This window comes from Notothenia rossii (genome assembly GCF_949606895.1).
Source record: "Notothenia rossii genome assembly, chromosome: 11".
Lineage (NCBI taxonomy): Eukaryota > Metazoa > Chordata > Actinopteri > Perciformes > Nototheniidae > Notothenia > Notothenia rossii.
In genome coordinates, this window is record NC_136910.1 from 437,501 (window position 1) to 452,500 (window position 15,000).

The window sequence follows — 15,000 nt, forward strand, 5'->3', positions numbered from 1 at the left end:
ACATACACAAACACACACACACACGCATACACACAAACACACACTCACACACACAAACACACACACACACACACACACTCACACACACAAACACACACACACACACACACACACACACTCACACACACAAACACACACACAGATCTCAGCTGAAGTTGTTTTGTGAGTGCAGTGTGTGACTGAACATGTGTCGTCTATGTTCTGCAACACACACTCATCTGCCCAGTGTGTGTGTGTGTGATGGTTTATTAATGTGTGTCAGAGTGGTTTGAAACAGGAAACCTCTCATCTCTTTTCCGCTGGAGGCTGAATGCTGTCCATCCCATAACCCCCTGTGTGTGTGTGTGTGTGTGTGTGTGTGTGTGTGTGTGTGTGTGTGTGTGTGTGTGTGTGTGTGTGTGTGTGTGTGTGTGTGTGTGTGTGTGTGTGTGTGTGTGTGTGTGTGTGTGTGTGTGTGTGTGTGTGTGTGTGTGTGTGTGTGTGTGTGTGTGTGTGTGTGTGTGTGTGTGTTTGTGTGTGCATCACATAACGTCTCTGATGCTCAGTGTCAGACACTACATCAGCAGGAGAGGACTCTTTAAAGTAGAGACACTACATGCTGATATACACCTGAACATCAGCAGGAGAGGACTCTTTAAAGTAGAGACACTACCAACTGATATACACCTGAACATCAGCAGGAGAGGACTCTTTAAAGTAGAGTCACTACATACTGATATACACCGGGACATCAGCAGGAGAGGACTCTTTAAAGTAGAGACACTACCAACTGATATACACCTGAACATCAGCATGAGAGGACTCTTTAAAGTAGAGTCACTACATACTGATATACACCTGGACATCAGCAGGAGAGGACTCTTTAAAGGAGAGACACTACATACTGATATACACCTGAACATCAGCAGGAAAGGACTCTTTAAAGTAGAGACACTACATACTGATATACACCTGAACATCAGCAGCAGAGGACTCTTTAAAGTAGAGACGCTACATACTGATATACACCTGAACATCAGCAGGAGAGGACTCTTTAAAGTAGAGACACTACATACTGATATACACCTGAACATCAGCAGGAGAGGACTCTTTAAAGTAGAGACACTACATACTGATATACACCTGAACATCAGCAGGAGAGGACTCTTTAAAGTAGAGACGCTACATACTGATATACACCTGAACATCAGCAGGAGAGGACTCTTTAAAGTAGAGACACTACATACTGATATACACCTGAACATCAGCAGGAGAGGACTCTTTAAAGTAGAGACACTACATACTGATATACACCTGAACATCAGCAGGAGAGGACTCTTTAAAGTAGAGACACTACATACTGATATACACCTGAACATCAGCAGGAGAGGACTCTTTAAAGTAGAGACACTACATACTGATATACACCTGAACATCAACAGGAGAGGCCTCTTTAAAGTAGAGACACTACATACTGATATACACCTGAACATCAGCAGGAGAGGACTCTTTAAAGTAGAGACACTACATACTGATACACCTGAAAATCAGCAGGAGAGAACTCTTTAAAGCAGAGACACTACATACTGAGATACACCTGAACATCAGCAGGAGAGGACTCTTTAAAGTAGAGACACTACATACTGATATACACCTGAACATCAGCAGGAGAGGACTCTTTAAAGTAGAGACACTACATACTGATATACACCTGAACATCAGCAGGAGAGGACTCTTTAAAGTAGAGACACTACATACTGATATACACCTGAACATCAGCAGGAGAGGACTCTTTAAAGTAGAGACACTACATACTGATACACCTGAAAATCAGCAGGAGAGAACTCTTTAAAGCAGAGACACTACATACTGAGATACACCTGAACATCAGCAGGAGAGGACTCTTTAAAGTAGAGACACTACATACTGATATACACCTGAACATCAGCAGGAGAGGACTCTTTAAAGTAGAGACACTACATACTGATATACACCTGAACATCAACAGGAGAGGCCTCTTTAAAGTAGAGACACTACATACTGATATACACCTGAACATCAGCAGGAGAGGACTCTTTAAAGTAGAGACACTACATACTGATATACACCTGAACATCAGCAGGAGAGGACTCTTTAAAGTAGAGACACTACATACTGATATACACCTGAACATCAACAGGAGAGGCCTCTTTAAAGTAGAGACACTACATACTGATATACACCTGAAAATCAGCAGGAGAGAACTCTTTAAAGCAGAGACACTACATACTGATACACCTGAACATCAGCAGGAGAGGACTCTTTAAAGTAGAGACACTACATACTGATATACACCTGAACATCAGCAGGAGAGGACTCTTTAAAGTAGAGACACTACATACTGATACACCTGAAAATCAGCAGGAGAGAACTCTTTAAAGCAGAGACACTACATACTGATACACCTGAACATCAGCAGGAGAGGACTCTTTAAAGTAGAGACACTACACACTGATATACACCTGAACATCAGCAGGAGAGGACTCTTTAAAGTAGAGACACTACATACTGATATACACCTGAACATCAGCAGGAGAGGACTCTTTAAAGTAGAGACACTACATACTGATATACACCTGAACATCAGCAGGAGAGGACTCTTTAAAGTAGAGACACTACATACTGATATACACCTGAACATCAGCAGGAGAGGACTCTTTAAAGTAGAGACACTACATACTGATATACACCTGAACATCAGCAGGAGAGGACTCTTTAAAGTAGAGACACGACATACTGATATACACCTGAACATCAGCAGGAGAGAACTCTTTAAAGCAGAGACACTACATACTGATACACCTGAACATCAGCAGGAGAGGACTCTTTAAAGTAGAGACACTACATACTGATATACACCTGAACATCAGCAGGAGAGGACTCTTTAAAGTAGAGACACTACATACTGATACACCTGAACATCAGCAGGAGAGGACTCTTTAAAGTAGAGACACTACATACTGATATACACCTGAACATCAGCAGGAGAGGACTCTTTAAAGTAGAGACACTACATACTGATATACACCTGAACATCAGCAGGAGAGGACTCTTTAAAGTAGAGACACTACATACTGATATACACCTGAACATCAGCAGGAGAGGACTCTTTAAAGTAGAGACACTACATACTGATATACACCTGAACATCAACAGGAGAGGCCTCTTTAAAGTAGAGACACTACATACTGATATACACCTGAACATCAGCAGGAGAGGACTCTTTAAAGTAGAGACACTACATACTGATACACCTGAAAATCAGCAGGAGAGAACTCTTTAAAGCAGAGACACTACATACTGATACACCTGAACATCAGCAGGAGAGGACTCTTTAAAGTAGAGACACTACATACTGATATACACCTGAACATCAGCAGGAGAGGACTCTTTAAAGTAGAGACACTACATACTGATACACCTGAAAATCAGCAGGAGAGAACTCTTTAAAGCAGAGACACTACATACTGATACACCTGAACATCAGCAGGAGAGGACTCTTTAAAGTAGAGACACTACATACTGATATACACCTGAACATCAGCAGGAGAGGACTCTTTAAAGTAGAGACACTACATACTGATACACCTGAACATCAGCAGGAGAGGACTCTTTAAAGTAGAGACACTACATACTGATATACACCTGAACATCAGCAGGAGAGGACTCTTTAAAGTAGAGACACTACATACTGATATACACCTGAACATCAGCAGGAGAGGACTCTTTAAAGTAGAGACACTACATACTGATATACACCTGAACATCAGCAGGAGAGGACTCTTTAAAGTAGAGACACTACATACTGATATACACCTGAACATCAGCAGGAGAGGACTCTTTAAAGTAGAGACACTACATACTGATATACACCTGAACATCAGCAGGAGAGGACTCTTTAAAGTAGAGACACTACATACTGATATACACCTGAACATCAGCAGGAGAGGACTCTTTAAAGTAGAGACACTACATACTGATATACACCTGAACATCAGCAGGAGAGGACTCTTTAAAGTAGAGACACTACATACTGATACACCTGAAAATCAGCAGGAGAGAACTCTTTAAAGCAGAGACACTACATACTGATAAACCTGAACATCAGCAGGAGAGGACTCTTTAAAGTAGAGACACTACATACTGATATACACCTGAACATCAGCAGGAGAGGACTCTTTAAAGTAGAGACACTACATACTGATACACCTGAAAATCAGCAGGAGAGAACTCTTTAAAGCAGAGACACTACATACTGATACACCTGAACATCAGCAGGAGAGGACTCTTTAAAGTAGAGACACTACATACTGATATACACCTGAACATCAGCAGGAGAGGACTCTTTAAAGTAGAGACACTACATACTGATACACCTGAACATCAGCCGGAGAAGACTCTTTAAAGTAGAGACACTACATACTGATATACACCTGAACATCAGCATGAGAGGACTCTTTAAAGTAGAGTCACTACATACTGATATACACCTGGACATCAGCAGGAGAGGACTCTTTAAAGTAGAGACGCTACATACTGATATACACCTGAACATCAGCAGCAGAGGACTCTTTAAAGTAGAGACGCTACATACTGATATACACCTGAACATCAGCAGGAGAGGACTCTTTAAAGTAGAGACGGTACATACTGATATACACCTGAACATCAGCAGGAGAGGACTCTTTAAAGTAGAGACACTACATACTGATATACACCTGAACATCAGCAGGAGAGGACTCTTTAAAGTAGAGACACTACATACTGATATACACCTGAACATCAGCAGGAGAGGACTCTTTAAAGTAGAGACACTACATACTGATATACACCTGAACATCAGCAGGAGAGGACTCTTTAAAGTAGAGACACTACATACTGATACACCTGAACATCAGCCGGAGAAGACTCTTTAAAGTAGAGACACTACATACTGATATACACCTGAACATCAGCAGGAGAGGACTCTTTAAATTATTCCTGAATAATGAAACCATGACTCTGCAGTGATGCATGCTGGGACAGTTTAACCCGGGTAACCACTTCATTTGTGGATGCTCAGTTATTCTGCAGATTATCTGACTCATTTCTCTGCTTAATATCTGTGTGTGTGTGTGTGTGTGTGTGTGTGTGTGTGTGTGTGTGTGTGTGTGTGTGTGTGTGTGTGTGTGTGTGTGTGTGTGTGTGTGTGTGTGTGTGTGTGTGTGTGTGTGTGTGTGTGTGTGTGTGTGTGTGTGTGTGTGTGTGTGTGTGTGTGTGTAATGGCCTGCTGAATATTTAACCCTCTAACAGCTGCTTTAATAACTAACGCTGCGGCTTTATGGACGGCTGCATTAAACATGAACACATGAGTCACCAGCAGCCTGTCAGCCAATCAGCAGCACCAGCCTCACCGAAGCACTCTGATTGGACCAGAGGACAGAACACACACCTGACGCTCAACAGGAGCAAAGTCACACAAACATGAAAACTTCAGATATGAACTCTAACCCTAACTCTGGAATAATTCTCCTTTACTCCTAAGATATCTAAGCTGTTTGCCCTTTGACGTTTATGACCAACCCTGGCGTCTGTCTTCTGTCTGAAGGAATGGGAGGCCTCAGCTATGTTGATATTCCCAGTTTATGACCGGTCAACTCTCGATCAGCACAGATAATGCACAAACCCGATTTGGTTCAAGCCCGGGGGAATTTTGAGAAATTACAGCACGGGTCGCCCCCAATTGGGTTTCACCACAGAATCAAAGCTCTAGTCCCTCAAGGGAGTTGCTTTACCACGGACCACTATTGCGGTAAGCATGTTGTAACTTCCGGTTGTTGTTGTCATCTCCGGGTATCCCGTGTGCCTGTTCTGCTGCTGATAGCTTATTATCTTAAACTTAATGGATCGTTTTAAAACTCTTGATCACGGCAACTGCCTGACGTTGTAATCACACGTTACTACAGCTTAAGCACTCACAACTCTCCTTCTCTTAGCGACTGTAACTCCACAGTTGCCTACACTCTTTTCGGGTTTGCTAACGGTAGCTACTTTAGCTTGATAGCTAGCCATGGCTCTTTCCCCACCCTCGGGTGCTATTTCCTGCTCTAACTGTCTCATGTTTAGTTACTCCCCTACCTCCTTTACTGGTACCGATACATGTGTTAAATGTAGTATAGTTGTTAGGTTGGAGGCGGGAATCATAGCCATAGAAGCCCGGCTCCGCATCTTAGAAAATAACTCAGCTACAGTAAAGCCCATGTTAGCCGGTGCGGACCGGCAAAAGGTAGCTCCTCTTAGCCGTCCCCCGGCAACTCCCGAGCAGCAGGGAGACTGGGTGACTGTTCAGAAGGGGCATAACGCGAAACCCGCAGGTCCCCACCAACCCGTTCACGTATCTAACAGATATTCCCCACTCAGCGAGACACCCGCTGAGAAGCCAACTCTGGTTATTGGTAGCTGTATTATGAGACACGTGAGTTTAGAGACCGAAGCGTCCGCAGTCACATGCATTCCGGGGGCCAGAGCGGGCGACGTTGAGGCGCATTTTAGACTGCTGGCTAAAAATAAACGTACATACAGTAGGATTGTTATTCACGTCGGTGGTAATGATGTTCGTTTACGCCAATCAGAATGCACCAAACTTAATGTGGCGTCGGTGTGTAGTTATGCTAAAACAATGTCGGACACCGTAATCTTCTCTGGTCCCCTCCCCAATCTGATCAATGATGACATGTATAGCCGCATGTCATCATTTCAGCGCTGGTTGTCTCGGTGGTGCCCAGCAAACAATGTGGGCTTCGTAAATAATTGGACAGCCTTCTGGGGAAAACCTGGTCTGATTAAGAGAGACGGCATTCATCCTACTTTGAGGGCTCTGTGACTTAATCCATGACAAACTGGAGTTGAGACCAGGAGGCAGAGTCGCAGTCTTACACGCTTCTCTGCGCTCTCTCCTAGGCAGTCATCCATAGGAATCCCGAACCCAATAAAATACCCAATATTAACGGTGTGTGTGTCTGCCCAAGGACAATTTAAGGTAAAACCTAATAGAGGTGTCATACATAATAACCTAATCAAAGTAAATGTAACAACTACTACAGTGCAACAAAACAGGAAGATTAAATGTGGTCTCTTAAACATAAGATCTCTAGCATCTAAAGCAATATTGGTAAATGATTTAATATCAGATTATAATATTGATATATGCTGTCTCACTGAAACTTGGTTGAGACATGAAGAATATGTCAGCATAAATGAGGCCACTCCACCCAGCCATATCAATACTCATAGAGGCACGGGCCGAGGAGGTGGAGTTGTAGCAATCTTTGACTCAAGTTTACTTATCAATACTAAACAAAAATTAAATTATACCTCCTTTGAAAGCCTCGTTTTTAGTCTTACGCATCCGACCTGGAAAACTTTGCAGCCAATCTTATTTGTTACAGTGTACCGTGCACCAGGTCCTTATTCAGAATTCTTATCAGAATTCTCTGAGTTTTTATCAGCTTTGGTTCTTAAAACAGATAAAGTAATTATCGTAGGTGACTTTAATATTCATGTTGACGATGATAAAAATAGCCTTACTGTTGCATTTAACTCTATATTAGATTCTGTTGGTTTCTGTCAGAGTGTAAATAAACCAACCCACTGCTATAATCACACTCTCCACCTTGTTCTGACTTATGGTATTAAAATTGAGCAACTATTAGTCGAACCGCATAATCCTGCTTTATCCGACCATTTCTTAGTAACTTTTGAAGTACTGTTACTAGACTACAAAGCATTAGCCAAAAGCTCCTGCAGCAGAAACCTGTCTGTTAGTGCTATAGCCAAATTTAAGGAAGAGATTCCACCAATACTTAACTCGATAGCATGTCTGCATGTAGGGGAGGAAACGTATACAAAATGTACACCACCCCAAATTGATCATGTTGTTGATAGTGCTACAGATGCGCTGCGAATAAAATGAGACTCTGTTGCTCCTTTGAAAAAGAAGAAAATAAAACAACATAGATTAGCTCCATGGAATAATGCCCAAACCCGCAAAATAAAGCAAAAGTCGAGACAACTTGAAAGGATATGGCGTTCCACTAAACTTGAAGAATCTGGTTTAATTTGGCATATTACTCTCAATGAATATAAGAAAGCACTGCGTAAAGCGAGAGCAGCCTACTACTCTTCATTAATAGATGAGAATAAGAATAAGATTTCTTTTCAGCACTGTAGCCAGGCTGACAGAGAGCCACAGCTCGACTGAGCCTTCTATTCCCATAGCACTCAGTAGCAATGATTTTATGTGCTTTTTTAACGATAAAATTGTTACTCTTAGAAACAAAATCAATGACCTCTTGCCTTTGACCAGTATAGTGTTATCAACAGCTCCCGGAAACGTAAGTTCTAATATTACACTAGATAGTAAACTAGAATGCTTTTCAGACATAAACCTTGAACAATTAAATTCAATGATTCTCTCTCTAAACCATCAATGTGTATCTTAGACCCGATTCCAACTAAGCTGTAAAAAGAAGTTTTTCCATTAATTAGCACTTCTTTATTAAATATTATGAATATGTCTTTATTATCAGGCTATGTTCCACAATCATTCAAAGTAGCAGTGATAAAACCGCTTCTTAAAAAGCACAACCTCGATCCAGAGGTTTTAGCCAACTATAGACCTATTTCTAATCTTCTGTTCCTCTCAAACATTCTTGAGAAAGCAGTCGCAAAACAGCTGTGTGATTACTTAAAAAACTATGATTTATTTGAAGATGTTCAGTCTGGCTTTAGAACACAACATAGCACAGAGACAGCTCTGGTTAAAGTCACTAATGACATTCTAATAGCCTCAGACAAGGGACTTGTCTCTATTCTTGTTTTGCTCGATCTCAGTGCTGCATTTGATACTATCGACCATGATATCCTATTGCAAAGACTAGAGCACTTAGTTAGAATACAGGGAACTGCTTTAGGCTGGTTTAGGTCCTATCTATCTGAACGCTCTCAGTTTGTACGTGTCAACGATGAATCTTCCATGCAAACCAAAGTTAGCCATGGAGTGCCACAGGGCTCAGTGCTTCCGTTAGGCAATATTATAAAGAATCATTCTGTAAACTTTCATTGTTATGCGGATGATACTCAACTATATTTATCAATCAAGCCTGATGAAATTAATCATCTAAATAAAATTCAAGACTGCCTCAAGGACTTAAAAACGTGGATGACCTTAAATTTTTTGATGTTAAACACGACCAAAACTGAAGTTATTGTACTTGGCCCGAAGAATCTACGAAACAAATGATCTAAAGATATACTAACTATGGATGGCATTAATTTGGCCTCCAGTGAGACTGTAAGGAATCTTGGTGTTATATTTGATCAGGATTTATCCTTTAACGCCCACATAAAGTCAATTTCAAGGACCGCCTACTTCCATCTACGTAACATTGCAAAAATCAGGCATATCTTGCCTCAAAACGATGCAGAGAAACTAGTCCATGCATTTGTTAGTTCAAGGCTGGATTATTGTAACTCCTTATTATCAGGGTGTACAAAGAAGTCAGTCAAGTCTCTTCAGCTAATTCAAAATGCTGCAGCTCGTGTACTAACCAGAGTTAGGAAAAGGGACCACATTACTCCTGTTCTGGCTGCCTTACACTGGCTCCCTATAGAACACAGGATAGAATTTTAAATTCTTCTTCTCGCCTACAAAGCCCTTAATGGGCAGGCGCCATCTTACCTTAAAGAACTCATTATACCCTACTGTCCTACTAGGGCATTGCGTTCCAAGAATGCAGGGTTGTTGGTTGTTCCTAGAGTCTCTAAAAGTACAATGGGAGCCAGAGCCTTTTCTTATCAAGCTCCACTTTTGTGGAATCAGCTTCCAGTTTGTGTTCGGACGGCAGACACCCTATCCGTTTTTAAGAGTGCGCTTAAGACCTTCCTTTTTGATAAAGCTTATAGTTAGGGCTGATTAGATTCAGCCCCTAGTTTTGCTGATATAGGCTTAGTTTGTCAGGGGACATCTTACTTCTTCCTTCTCTCTGTCTATACCTGTCTACTCTCATGTTCCGATTAACCCAGCTTCCCCAAATGTCTTTCTTTTTGGTGTCTATATACGCCGGGATCCGGAGTCATGGATGATCCTGCGGTCCTGTGTCATGGATCGCGAGTCCTGGATCTTGAGTCGTGGCTGTGGTCCTGAATCATAAGTCCTGGATGGATATCCTCGTGGATTCATCTTCCTATTATACACACATGCATTTCCAAACATTTGGACTACCTATGTTGCAAATGTATTATCTTTTCAATTTACACACGGCATCTATTGCACGTCTGTCCGTCCTGGGAGAGGGATCCCTCCTCTGTTGCTCTCCCTGAGCTTTCTCCCATGTTCCCCTTTAAACTGGGTTTTCTCTGGAAGTTTTTCCTTGTACGATGTGAGGGTCTAAGGACAGAGGGTGTCGTACGTTCATACTGATATTCTATACAAACTGTGAAGTCCACTGAGACAAATGTAACATTTGTGATATTGGGCTATATAAATAAACATTGATTGATCCAGCTCTCCTCGTGTCTCTCTGAGTCCTGACTCCATCAGAGCTCCAGCTCTCCTCGTGTCTCTCTGAGTCCTGACTCCATCAGAGCTCCAGCTCTCCTCGTGTCTCTCTGAGTCCTGACTCCATCAGAGCTCCAGCTCTCCTCGTGTCTCTCTGAGTCCTGACTCCATCAGAGCTCCAGCTCTCCTCGTGTCTCTCTGAGTCCTGACTCCATCAGAGCTCCAGCTCTCCTCGTGTCTCTGAGTCCTGACTCCATCAGAGCTCCAGCTCTCCTCGTGTCTCTCTGAGTCCTGACTCCATCAAAGCTCCAGCTCTCCTCGTGTCTCTCTGAGTCCTGACTCCATCAGAGCTCCAGCTCTCCTCGTGTCTCTCTGAGTCCTGACTCCATCAGAGCTCCAGCTCTCCTCGTGTCTCTGAGTCCTGACTCCATCAAAGCTCCAGCTCTCCTCGTGTCTCTCTGAGTCCTGACTCCATCAAAGCTCCAGCTCTCCTCGTGTCTCTCTCTGAGTCCTGACTCCATCAGAGCTCCAGCTCTCCTCGTGTCTCTCTGAGTCCTGACTCCATCAGAGCTCCAGCTCTCCTCGTGTCTCTGAGTCCTGACTCCATCAGAGCTCCAGCTCTCCTCGTGTCTCTCTGAGTCCTGACTCCATCAGAGCTCCAGCTCTCCTCGTGTCTCTGAGTCCTGACTCCATCAAAGCTCCAGCTCTCCTCGTGTCTCTCTGAGTCCTGACTCGATCAGAGCTCCAGCTCTCCTCGTGTCTCTGAGTCCTGAATCCATCAAAGCTCCAGCTCTCCTCGTGTCTCTGAGTCCTGACTCCATCAGAGCTCCAGCTCTCCTCGTGTCTCTGAGTCCTGAATCCATCAAAGCTCCAGCTCTCCTCGTGTCTCTGAGTCCTGACTCCATCAGAGCTCCAGCTCTCCTCGTGTCTCTGAGTCCTGAATCCATCAAAGCTCCAGCTCTCCTCGTGTCTCTGAGTCCTGACTCCATCAAAGCTCCAGCTCTCCTCGTGTCTCTCTGAGTCCTGACTCGATCAGAGCTCCAGCTCTCCTCGTGTCTCTGAGTCCTGAATCCATCAAAGCTCCAGCTCTCCTCGTGTCTCTCTGAGTCCTGACTCCATCAGAGCTCCGGCTCTCCTTGTCTCTGAGTCCTGACTCCATCAGAGCTCCAGCTCTCCTCGTGTCTCTGAGTCCTGACTCCATCAAAGCTCCAGCTCTCCTCGTGTCTCTCTGAGTCCTGACTCCATCAGAGCTCCAGCTCTCCTCGTTTCTCTGAGTCCTGACTCCATCAGAGCTCCAGCTCTCCTCGTGTCTCTCTGAGTCCTGAGTCCATCAGAGCTCCAGCTCTCCTCGTGTCTCTCTGAGTCCTGACTCCATCAAAGCTCCAGCTCTCCTCGTGTCTCTGAGTCCTGACTCCATCAGAGCTCCAGCTCTCCTCGTTTCTCTGAGTCCTGACTCCATCAGAGCTCCAGCTCTCCTCGTTTCTCTGAGTCCTGACTCCATCAGAGCTCCAGCTCTCCTCGTGTCTCTGAGTCCTGACTCCATCAGAGCTCCAGCTCTCCTCGTGTCTCTGAGTCCTGACTCCATCAGAGCTCCAGCTCTCCTTGTGTCTCTCTGAGTCCTGACTCCATCAGAGCTCCAGCTCTCCTCGTGTCTCTGAGTCCTGACTCCATCAGAATTCGAGCTCTCCTCGTGTCTCTGAGTCCTGACTCCATCAGAGCTCCAGCTCTCCTCATGTCTTTGAGTCCTGACTCCATCAGAGCTCCAGCTCTCCTCGTGTCTCTGAGTCCTGACTCCATCAGAATTCCAGCTCTCCTCGTGTCTCTGAGTCCTGACTCCATCAGAGCTCCAGCTCTCCTCGTGTCTCGGAGTGCTGACTCCATCAGAGCTCCAGCTCTCCTCGTGTGTCTCTGAGTACTGACTCCATCAGAGCTCCAGCTCTCCTCGTGTCTCTCTGAGTCCTGACTCCATCAGAGCTCCAGCTCTCCTCGTGTCTTTCTGAGTCCTGACTCCATCAGAGCTCCAGCTCTCCTCGTGTCTCTCTGAGTCCTGACTCCATCAGAGCTCCAGCTCTCCTCGTGTCTCTGAGTCCTGACTCCATCAGAGCTCCAGCTCTCCTCGTGTCTCTGAGTCCTGACTCCATCAGAGCTCCAGCTCTCCTCGTGTCTCTGAGTCCTGACTCCATCAAAGCTCCAGCTCTCCTCGTGTCTCTCTGAGTCCTGACTCGATCAGAGCTCCAGCTCTCCTCGTGTCTCTGAGTCCTGACTCCATCAAAGCTCCAGCTCTCCTCGTGTCTCTCTGAGTCCTGACTCCATCAAAGCTCCAGCTCTCCTCGTGTCTCTGAGTCCTGACTCCATCAGAGCTCCGGCTCTCCTTGTCTCTGAGTCCTGACTCCATCAGAGCTCCAGCTCTCCTCGTGTCTCTGAGTCCTGACTCCATCAAAGCTCCAGCTCTCCTCGTGTCTCTTTGAGTCCTGACTCCATCAGAGCTCCAGCTCTCCTCGTTTCTCTGAGTCCTGACTCCATCAGAGCTCCAGCTCTCCTTGTGTCTCTCTGAATGATTACTCCATCAAAGCTCCAGCTCTCCTCGTGTCTCTGAGTCCTGACTCCATCAGAGCTCCAGCTCTCCTCGTTTCTCTGAGTCCTGACTCCATCAGAGCTCCAGCTCTCCTCGTGTCTCTCTGAGTCCTGACTCCATCAGAGCTCCAGCTCTCCTCGTGTCTCTCTGAGTCCTGACTCCATAAGAGCTCCAGCTCTCCTCGTGTCTCTCTGAGTCCTGACTCCATCAGAGCTCCAGCTCTCCTCGTGTCTCTCTGAGTCCTGACTCCATCAGAGCTCCAGCTCTCCTTGTGTCTCTCTGAGTCCTGACTCCATCAGAGCTCCAGCTCTCCTCGTTTCTCTGAGTCCTGACTCCATCAGAGCTCCAGCTCTCCTCGTGTCTCTGAGTCCTGACTCCATCAGAGCTCCAGCTCTCCTCGTGTCTCTGAGTCCTGACTCCATCAGAGCTCCAGCTCTCCTCGTGTCTCTCTGAGTCCTGACTCCATCAGAGCTCCAGCTCTCCTTGTGTCTCTTTGAGTCCTGACTCCATCAGAGCTCCAGCTCTCCTCGTGTCTCTCTGAGTTCTGACTCCATCAGAGCTCCAGCTCTCCTCGTGTCTCTCTGAGTCCTGACTCCATCAGAGCTCCAGCTCTCCTTGTGTCTCTCTGAGTCCTGACTCCATCAGAGCTCCAGCTCTCCTCGTGTCTCTGAGTCCTGACTCCATCAGAGCTCCAGCTCTCCTTGTGTCTCTCTGAGTCCTGACTCCATCAGAGCTCCAGCTCTCCTCGTTTCTCTGAGTCCTGACTCCATCAGAGCTCCAGCTCTCCTCGTGTCTCTGAGTCCTGACTCCATCAGAGCTCCAGCTCTCCTCGTGTCTCTGAGTCCTGACTCCATCAGAGCTCCAGCTCTCCTTGTGTCTCTCTGAGTCCTGACTCCATCAGAGCTCCAGCTCTCCTCGTGTCTCTTTGAGTCCTGACTCCATCAGAGCTCCAGCTCTCCTCATGTCTTTGAGTCCTGACTCCATCAGAGCTCCGGCTCTCCTTGTCTCTGAGTCCTGACTCCATCAGAGCTCCAGCTCTCCTCGTGTCTCTGAGTCCTGACTCCATCAAAGCTCCAGCTCTCCTCGTGTCTCTCTGAGTCCTGACTCCATCAGAGCTCCAGCTCTCCTCGTTTCTCTGAGTCCTGACTCCATCAGAGCTCCAGCTCTCCTTGTGTCTCTCTGAGTGCTGACTCCATCAGAGCTCCAGCTCTCCTCGTGTCTCTCTGAGTGCTGACTCCATCAGAGCTCCAGCTCTCCTCGTGTCTCTGAGTCCTGACTCCATCAGAGCTCCAGCTCTCCTCTTTTCTCTGAGTCCTGACTCCATCAAAGCTCCAGCTCTCCTCGTGTCTCTCTGAGTGCTGACTCCATCAGAGCTCCAGCTCTCCTCGTGTCTCTGAGTCCTGACTCCATCAGAGCTCCAGCTCTCCTTGTGTCTCTCTGAGTCCTGACTCCATCAGAGCTCCAGCTCTCCTCGTGTCTCTTTGAGTCCTGACTCCATCAGTGCTCCAGCTCTCCTCATGTCTTTGAGTCCTGACTCCATCAGAGCTCCAGCTCTCCTCGTGTCTCTGAGTCCTGACTCCATCAGAATTCCAGCTCTCCTCGTGTCTCTTTGAGTCCTGACTCCATCAGTGCTCCAGCTCTCCTCATGTCTTTGAGTCCTGACTCCATCAGAGCTCCAGCTCTCCTCGTGTCTCTGAGTCCTGACTCCATCAGAATTCCAGCTCTCCTCGTGTCTCTTTGAGTCCTGACTCCATCAGTGCTCCAGCTCTCCTCATGTCTTTGAGTCCTGACTCCATCAGAGCTCCAGCTCTCCTCGTGTCTCTCTGAGTCCTGACTCCATCAGAATTCCAGCTCTCCTCGTGTCTCTGAG